Raw genomic sequence first — 10,831 nt, forward strand, 5'->3', positions numbered from 1 at the left:
ATCTGGCCCTTATTCAGATCTGATCCCGCAGAACAAATTTGTTCTCAAAATGGGAACAACTATGTGAACTTCAGGTGGGGCAGATGTAACATGTGCAGAGAGAGTTTAACTTGGGTGGAGTATGTTGAAACTGAAATCTAAAATGCAGTGTAAAACAAATGCAGCCAGTATTTACCCTGCACAGAAACAAAATAATGCAAACAAATCTAACTCTCTCTGCACATGTTACATCTGCCCCACCTGCAGTGCATATGGTTTTGCCCATTTGGAGAACAAATTTGTACTGCGATCAGATCTGAATAAGGGTATTGGTCCTCAGGACCACACACAGACACCCTACATCTCCAACCTCATCACTTCACTGCTTCTCCCTATCTCCAACCTCATCTCACTGCTCCTCCCTATCTCCAACCTCATCTCACTGCTCCTCCCTATCTCCAACCTCATCACCTCACTGCTCCTCCCTAGATCTCCAGCCTTATCTCCTCCCCTCTCTTCCCTACATCTCCAACCTCATCTCCTCACTGCTCCTCCCTATCTCCAACCTCATCACCTCACTGCTCCTCCCTAGATCTCCAGCCTCATCTCCTCCCCGCTCTTCCCTACATCTCCAACCTCTTCTCCTCACTGCTCCTTCCAATCTCCAACCTCAGCACCTCACTGCTCCTTCCCTCCTTCCCTACATCTCCAGCCTCATCTCCTCCCCGCTCTTCCCTACATCTCCAGCCTCATCATCTCACTGCTCCTCCCTATCTCAAACCTCAGCACCTCACTGCTCCTCCCTACATCTCCAGCCTCATCTCCTCCCCGCTCTTCCCTACATCTCCAACCTCATCTCCTCACTGCTCCTCCCTATCTCCCACCTCATCACCTCACTACTCCTCCCTACATCTCCAGCCTCATCTTCTCACTGCTCCTCCCTATCTTCAACCTCATCACCTCACTGCTCCTCCCTACATCTCCAGCCTCATCTCCTCCCCGCTCTTCCCTACATCTCCAACCTCATCTCCTCACTGCTCCTTCCTATCTCCAACCTCAGCACCTCACTGCTCCTCCCTACATCTCCAGCCTCATCTCCTCCCCGCTCTTCCCTACATCTCCAGCCTCATCAGCTCACTGCTCCTCCCTATCTCAAACCTCAGCACCTGTAGAGTTTTATTTTAGGGATCATATATCTCTCTTATCCCAATAATGGTTATTGAGATTAAAATATTATATAAAATATATTTATTATATCTTGTATTGATATAACACATATATTTAACATCTGCAATTATATTCTAATAGACCTTACAATACAATATGCAGAGTACTTGTCATAATTTGATTCCCCAAATATGAGAGTTCGAGACTTGTAATTTTAGCTCCAATTGGAGGATTTTATTTATAGGCAAAACAAACCATACAGAATAATTTTAACACAGTAATTGATGTATATGCTATTATATATATATTTATATACGCCTCCTTGCTTATATTACATTAAACAATTGACAAACTTAGATTGCTACAAAACTAACATAAAATGACATACTTACAAGTTACATGGGTATAGCTACCTATGATTCACCTCACCTCCTGCCCATTGCTTATTTATTCCATTCTTTCTCTTGCTTCTCTCTCACATCTCTCCTCCTGACTCTCTGAATGGGTTTCTTGCTGACTGTCCGTGTGTGTCTGTGTGCGAATGTGAGAGTGAATGTCTACTCTATCTCTCTCCTTATATCACAAATACATGAATTGAAGTTCCCTGTTCTCATGACGTTATTGAATTTATGGATGCTAATGGTGACAGGGTCTCCTGCTTGTCTGGACTCTAGTGGTAATCTCCTTTGCGAGATCTCCTGTTCTGGTCTCTCCCTGTGCATCAATCTATTTTACACTCTTGTTGTCAAAATACACAATAGTGTCCTGTCTGTCCTGCAAAGTAACTTGGATGATGTACTAGCAGCTACATTCTCCAGATGGCTGGGATCTGGCCCATAGTGTATACATTGCTTACTCCTTACAGCACAGACTACCTAAATACAAATATTGCTACATTCTGTAAACATTTAAATGATATACATATTCAATTTATAGCTACATTACTTTATAGTATCAAAATAATATTCAATTTCTATGCAAACAAAATTATATATGGTAACAGTCCCCCGCTTGTGACCATGAGAAATTATTTTGATTGGTCACACAGTAAATTACCATAATTGCTTCATATATATTTTCAAACATTCTTTTCCCAACTCTCCTAACCATACATTAACCATTGGTATGAAATATCCTTCATTTAATTAACCTATTTTACCCTATAATAACTAAATTTGACCAGGGACAGAGGTTATTTATATTCAGTATTCATGAGGAAAATATTTTCATTGCTACAGACAGTTATATGCCACGCCACAGCTTGCCTTGTAGATGTTGTTTGGTCGATGAGTGAGGACACTTTCCTTGAACTGTTGCTCACAGTGATTTCCTGGCTGAGGGCTGTCACCTGTGTGGGTTGCAGTTCTTGGAGACACTTTACATTTGCAGTATGGTGCACGTAGAAGTAGAATTCTTCATAGACACTTTACATTTGCAGTATGGTGGACGTAGAAGTAGAATTCTTCATAGACACTGTTGACTTGCTTGAAATGTTGCTTTACTTGTGTAGAGGCTGTTGACTTGCTTGAAATGTTGCTTTACTTGTGTGGCCCTTGGAGTGCTGTGGTCTTGATAAATTTCTTCACCACAGTTTTGCAAAACACAGTGCCTTTGATAAGCCTCATTAATGCAGTCCTTAGCGAGTTTGCTTTGTATGTCCTTTACGATCCTTTACGATTATCGCTGTGATCGTGACAAGTGTCCTTGTGCGTCCTTTAAGATTATCGCTGTGATCGTGACAAGTGTCCTTGTGCTTCCTTTAAGATTATCGCGCTGCAATCATGATAAGTGTCCATGTCTCTCTTTAACCCCAACCTCGTTGTGTTGAACAAAACAGTTTGTGATGTTGAATACAGCAGTTGAAACTTTAACCAAGTATTTTTGCTTTACTGGTTGGTAAGAACATTTATCTTCAGGCATTGGCAGGTAAATGTCTGGGGTAGATTCTAAAGGATCCACTCCATTTATACTAAATTTCCTCACTGAATAATAATTTACCATTCAGTCTCTGATCTCTTACCTACCTTCCTATATACTATCTTATCTTAAACTAAAATAACCATACACCAGCTAAATCTAATAACTAACAATAATATTTTGATTTGACGTATCTATGAAAACATCCTATCAATACAATAAATGACTACGATTTTGCTTCAAACAAATATTAGATATCTGTTAAGAATGGGTTTGACTATATCTGATTCCTTCCAGTGTTGTGTGATATGCAGCCATGTGCATATACAATAACTACAATATTCTATCTATGCTATTGTTCATTCTCTTAGACTTGGTTAAGTCTGTATTAAGAGATTGGTCCATCTCAACAACTAACAAAACGTTTCTCTTTTACAATTTGATGTAAGGCATACCATTCTTTGTCTGATATTTAAATTAGTTTGAAGCTTTTTAAGAAGGAAGCGTATATATAATCAGCATATACTCATATGAAGAATATGAAGAAAAAATAAAATATTTACAAGGTATATACAATGACATAAGAATGAAGATCATATGTGTGAATTGATTGGCGATTAAAAAAATGTATGTACAAAAGGATTCTGCATACTTGGTGGTTAGAATGATGCACACTGTAATGGAATGTGCATGTATCACAGTGTCCTGACAAACAAACAAACAATGATTGCTGTAGTGAGGGGGTTAATGAACTTCTGAAGAAGAGAAAAGGGGATTTTGTCCATGTGTCCAGAAAACAAATAATAGTTGCTGTATTTAAACCTTTTCCTTCTCTGAAGGACCGAAGAAAGAAAAATAAACTAATAAAAAGTCCTTTGATTTTTGTCCATGTGACAGTTTTTTTTAGAGCTACTGTGGATTCTCCTTGGATGACAAACACAAGCTGTGCAAGGTACTGGCTCTTTGCATAATTGCAGCAATAAAAGGTTTAGTAGAGGTTGTTGTTGCGACTTGGGGCTTTCTTTAAAACTTTGTGTCCATCAGTATTGAAGCTGCTGTGCAGGACTAAAATTGAAACAAAAAGAAATACAATTACTATCATTGCTAGTGGTGTGACATTTGCTAGCTATATCTTTTGTGCTATCTGCTGGTCCAACATTGCTGGCCAGGTTTTCTGGTTTGTACCATTTCTCTCCTCTATGTAATAGTATATGTCACTGACAACATAAACTTTGCTGCAGGTATGATGCAGGTTACATTTAATCTGGATCTTGTATCCATTTAAACATGTGGCAGTTTCTTACACCACCCAAGGACTAGATTTAATCTATAAAGTAAATGAACAATACTCCCTGTTGTCATTGCCAGGATGCATCTTTTCTCGATTTGCTTTTGGTGGTCCTGCGAGTTTCTTCAGTCTGGAAACTTGGAGCTTCTGAAAAATATACTTGTGTGGCGAAAAACTCGTTAGTCTGTGCCATATATGCTTGGTAGGATTTTGGGCTTCATTTTTGACCAAACCTAAAATAAAATGGTTAGGACTCCAGGACATATAAACATTCTCATCCTGGTGATGCTTTTTAGCATTCCTGTACTTCTGTGTGGTGTTCACAGATTGACACTCTGCATGTGGTCTCTCTAAGAGACTGTGGACATTTGCTCTACCACTAGATGTCTCTAACTGCTGTGTGGGGGTTACAGAGATGGTGGAACCTTTTGTGTGATCATGCATGCTCAAATTCATGCCATTGCTCAGCTCAGACATATTTGTGGCTGAATACATTTGCTCATTTAATTCTGTGCCAACTTTACCTACAATTGGAGTGTGTGTATACAAGGTTATTGTCTGTTCCCCTTTCCCTGAGGACAACACAAGTTTCTTTGTCACTATGGGGGCTGTGAGAGTGGATTCTGCAGAATCTCTCTCCTCAATGTACTGATCTCCCCCCTTAATCCAAACAGTGCAGGGGATATCTTTCATTGCTCCTGCCTTATTTGCAGTAATATGCGCTTTGAGGATAGGTATATCGTGCACAGTATTACGTTCTCTCTCTATTACAGAGCCCTGATTAGCATCTGTGACCATTTCAGACTTTGTAGTCTGTTTGTGAATGAGCCCCTCTGTGGTCTCATCCCTGCTCCTAACACCTTTGCTGGGTGCTTCTGTGATCTCTTCATGAGAGATCTGGGCAGTTTGTACACAATCTGCCAGAAAATTTACTTTTGTCTCAGAATTCTTCTGAGTACACTTCTTAACCTTTAGGGATTTTAAGAAGGAATTCACATTTGCATTCATTTTCAGGCATGCGCTCTTAAGACGTGAACCTGATTTATCTTTACATTCCTGCTTAACTTCTAAAGTCGCTGCTCTGTGCATTTTCCTAAATGCTACAACAACTCTTTTCATTTTCAACATTGCACTTATTTTACAATGCTGTATTTATACTTTTGTACACAAGATATCCTCCCAATGAGAGTGTCCGGATTCTCAAAGTTAACTCTAATATCTGGTACTAATTATCATTTATTTGGAAATGCTTATTTCCACTGTTTATTCATTCTAGGCCTTTACAATTATGAAGTGCCTATTTAGTAACATACCCCACTGTGATCTTGCAATGTGTCAGCAGGCTAACATGCCCTTGTGCTGAGCCTAGTAAATGTAGTATTAGTTAAAAATGTTTCTGAATAATGCCATATTATCAATATCTAAGCGTGCACTCCCAGATAATGGTAACAATGGAATATCAGTTCTGTTTCACCAATACGTTATTCTAGGTCTACAAACAATGCAAGATAAAAATACACAATAGTATTACGTTTTCCTAGATACATCCTCACTGTGATTCTGTAGGTTAGGTAGCCAGCTTCACGCATCTGCTACTCCTTATAAATATTATAATCATACAATCAGATACCAAAATTCACAAGTCCTGCTGCGGTCGCCATTGTAGAGTTTTATTTTAGGGATCATATATCTCTCTTATCCCAATAATGGTTATTGAGATTAAAATATTATATAAAATATATTTATTATATCTTGTATTGATATAACACATATATTTAACATCTGCAATTATATTCTAATAGACCTTACAATACAATATGCAGAGTACTTGTCATAATTTGATTCCCCAAATATGAGAGTTCGAGACTTGTAATTTTAGCTCCAATTGGAGGATTTTATTTATAGGCAAAACAAACCATACAGAATAATTTTAACACAGTAATTGATGTATATGCTATTATATATATATTTATATACGCCTCCTTGCTTATATTACATTAAACAATTGACAAACTTAGATTGCTACAAAACTAACATAAAATGACATACTTACAAGTTACATGGGTATAGCTACCTATGATTCACCTCACCTCCTGCCCATTGCTTATTTATTCCATTCTTTCTCTTGCTTCTCTCTCACATCTCTCCTCCTGACTCTCTGAATGGGTTTCTTGCTGACTGTCCGTGTGTGTCTGTGTGCGAATGTGAGAGTGAATGTCTACTCTATCTCTCTCCTTATATCACAAATACATGAATTGAAGTTCCCTGTTCTCATGACGTTATTGAATTTATGGATGCTAATGGTGACAGGGTCTCCTGCTTGTCTGGACTCTAGTGGTAATCTCCTTTGCGAGATCTCCTGTTCTGGTCTCTCCCTGTGCATCAATCTATTTTACACTCTTGTTGTCAAAATACACAATAGTGTCCTGTCTGTCCTGCAAAGTAACTTGGATGATGTACTAGCAGCTACATTCTCCAGATGGCTGGGATCTGGCCCATAGTGTATACATTGCTTACTCCTTACAGCACAGACTACCTAAATACAAATATTGCTACATTCTGTAAACATTTAAATGATATACATATTCAATTTATAGCTACATTACTTTATAGTATCAAAATAATATTCAATTTCTATGCAAACAAAATTATATATGGTAACACACCTCACTGCTCCTCCCTACATCTCCAGCCTCATCTCCTCCCCGCTCTTCCCTACATCTCCAACCTCATCTCCTCACTGCTCCTCCCTATCTCCCACCTATATCACCTCACTACTCCTCCCTACATCTCCAGCCTTATCTCCTCCCCTCTCTTCCCTACATCTCCAACCTCATCTCCTCACTGCTCCTCCCTATCTCCAACCTCATCACCTCACTGCTCCTCCCTACATCTCCAGCCTCATCTCCTCCCCGCTCTTCCCTACATCTCCAACCTCATCTCCTCACTGCTCCTTCCTATCTCCAATCTCAGCACCTCACTGCTCCTCCCTACATCTCCAGCCTCATCTCCTCCCCGCTCTTCCCTTCATCTCCAACCTCATCACCTCACTGCTCCTCCCTATCTCAAACCTCAGCACCTCACTGCTCCTCCCTACATCTCCAGCCTCATCTCCTCCCCGCTCTTCCCTACATCTCCAACCTCATCTCCTCACTGCTCCTCCCTATCTCCCACCTCATCACTTCACTACTACTCCCTATCTCAAACCTCAGCACCTCACTAGTCTTCCCTACATCTTCAGCCTCATCTCCTCACTGCTCCTACCTACATCTCCACACTCATAGTTCCTCCCTACATCTCCAGCTATGTCTCCTCTCTACTCCTCCCTACATCTCCAGCCTTATCTCCTCCCCTCTCTTCCCTACATCTCCAACCTCATCTCCTCACTGCTCCTCCCTATCTCCAACCTCTTCACCTCACTGCTCCTCCTTACATCTCCAGCCTCATCTCCTCCCCGCTCTTCCCTACATCTCCAACCTCATCTCCTCACTGCTCCTTCCTATCTCCAACCTCAGCACCTCACTGCTCCTCCCTACATCTCTAGCCTCATCTCCTCACTGCTCCTCCCTATCTCCAACCTCATCACCTCACTGCTCCTCCCTATCTCAAACCTCAGCACCTCACTGCTCCTCCCTACATCTCCAGCCTCATCTCCTCCCCGCTCTTCCCTACATCTCCAACCTTATCTCCTCACTGCTCCTCCCTATCTCCCACCTCATCACCTCACTACTCCTCCCTATCTCAAACCTCAGCACCTCACTAGTCTTCCCTACATCTTCAGCCTCATCTCCTCACTGCTCCTACCTACATCTCCACACTCATAGTTCCTCCCTACATCTCCAGCTATGTCTCCTCTCTGCTTTTCCATTCATCTCCAGCCTCATCGCCTTACATCTCCTTCCTGTACCTCCATTTGCATCTCTTTGCCACTCCTCGCTACATCTCCAGCCACATTTTGTCACCTGTTCTCACTACGGGGCCCATTTATCATGATCGCATTTACAATGCGATCTGGGCGGAATATTACCGCCCAAGATCGCATTGTAAAATACGATCATATCGGGGAATGTATCATTTTTAAGGGCGCAGGGACAGGGCTCCGATAGGAGCCCGTCCCTGCGAAGCCCTAACCCGGAAGCCGGGAGGTCAGCGCATGCGCGGTTATGTGCTGACCCCCGCCGACCCCTCTTACCGCACTGCCCTGCTCGGGCAGTGTGATGTGTAGCCATAGGCTACAATGGGCTATCGCCATATCAGAATGGCGATAGCCCAGGGCTGCGATGCCGGGCTGCCCGATGTTAATACATCCGGCAGCTTCGCATCCCCCATAGAAACCTATGGGGAATGCGTCCGGCGGCGCTGCAGGGGGGATCGCAGCAGGGATCGGAGATCCCTGCTGCGGTCCCCCTTTGATACATTTAGGAGATAGTTAATATTTTTTGGGGGATTTCGCCGCAAATATGATTTGATAAATGGGCCCCTACATCTCCAGCCTCTTCTTCTCCCTATACAATATACAGGAAAAGACATATCCATACTAATGGCCTGATTTTACTTATTATTTATTAGCAGTTTCTTCTATAGCGCACACAGATTCCGCAGCGCTTTACAGAGGATATTTGACTATTCACATCAGTCCCTGCCCCAGTGGAGCTTACAATCTATATTCCCTACCACATGTACACGCACACACAGACATTCTAGGGTTAATTTTTTGGGAGCCAATTAACCTACCAGTATATTTTTGGATTGTGGGAGGAAACCGGAGTACCCGGAGGAAACCCACGCAAGTACGGGGAGAATATACAAACTCTGCACAGTTAGGGCCATGGTGGGTATAGAACCCATGACCTCAGTGCTGTGAGGCAGTAATGCTAACCATTACAGCGTCCGTACTGCCCGTACTTATAAAACTCATTGATAAACGAGCCCCTAAATATATAATAAGTTCCCTGACCTCTGTCCCTCTGACCTCACCTGGATTCTACTAATACTTTCATTTTTGCTCTTGTCATCTCCAACCTTGATTTACTGTCATCTGCTCTTCTCTGGTCCTCCTAACTCCAACCTCACCCCTCGCCAGTCTCTCTTCTGCCTACCTCAGTTCCCTATCATTGCTCTACCTATGTCAGCCTCATCTCCTGACCGCTCCTCCCTACATCTCCAACCTCATCACCGCACTGCTCCTCCCTACATCTCCACCCTCATCTCATCACTGCTCCTCCCTACATCTCCAGCCTCATCACCTTACTGCTCCTCCCTACATCTTCAGCCTCATCACCTCACTGCTCCAGCCTCATCTCTTCCCTACATCTCTAACCTCCTCTCCTCAGTGCTTCTCCCTACATCTCCAGCCTCATCTCCTCACTACACCTACCTACATCTCCAGCCTCATCTCCTCCCTACATCTGCAACCTCATCTCCTCACCGCTCCTCCCTACATCTCCAGCCTCATCTCCTGCCCGCTCCTCCCTACATCTCCAACCTCATCACCGCACTGCTCCTCCCTACATCTCCACCCTCATGTCATCACTGCTCCTCCCTACATCTCCAGCCTCATCACCTCACTGCTCCTCCATACATCTCCAGTCTCATCTCCTCCCTACATCTCCAGCCTCATCTCCTCACTACACCTACCTACATCTCCAGCCTCATCTCCTCCCTACATCTGCAACCTCATCTCCTCACCGCTCCTCCCTACATCTCCAGCCTCATCTCCTCCTCGCACCTCCCTACATCTCTAACCTCATCACCGCACTGCTTCTCCCTACATATCCACCCTCATGTCATCACTGCTCCTCCCTACATCTCCAGCCTCATCACCTTACTGCTCCAGCCTCATCTCTTCCCTACATCTCTAACCTCATCTCCTCAGTGCTTCTCCCTACATCTCCAGCCTCATCTCCTCACTACACCTACCTACATCTCCAGCCTCATCTCCTCCCTACATCTGCAACCTCATCTCCTCACTGCTCCTCCTTACATCTCCAGCCTCATCTCCTGCCCGCTCCTCCCTACATCTCCAACCTCATCACCGCACTGCTCCTCCCTACATCTCCACCCTCATGTCATCACTGCTCCTCCCTACATCTCCAGCCTCATCACCTCACTGCTCCTCCATACATCTCCAGCCTCATCTCCTCCCTACATCTCTAACCTCATCTCCTCAGTGCTTCTACTTACATCTCCAGCCTCATCTCCTCCTCGCTCCTCCCTACATCTCTAACCTCATCACCGCACTGCTCCTCCCTGCATCTCCAGCCTCATCACCTCAGTGCTTCTTCTTATACCTCCAGCCTGATTATCTCATCGCTCCTCCCTGCATATTCACCTGATGTCAGATAGCAACCTCACAGCGCTCCCCCTGCTGCATGCAGCGTGCTACATGTCCAATATTAACCTGATGTCAGGCAGCAAACTCACAGCGCTCCCCCTGCTGCACGCAGCGTTCTATGTGGAGAATATTCACCTTATGTCAGG

The sequence above is a fragment of the Crinia signifera genome, chromosome 8, assembly GCF_055691185.1.
Source record: "Crinia signifera chromosome 8, ASM5569118v1, whole genome shotgun sequence".
NCBI classification, from domain to species: domain Eukaryota; kingdom Metazoa; phylum Chordata; class Amphibia; order Anura; family Myobatrachidae; genus Crinia; species Crinia signifera.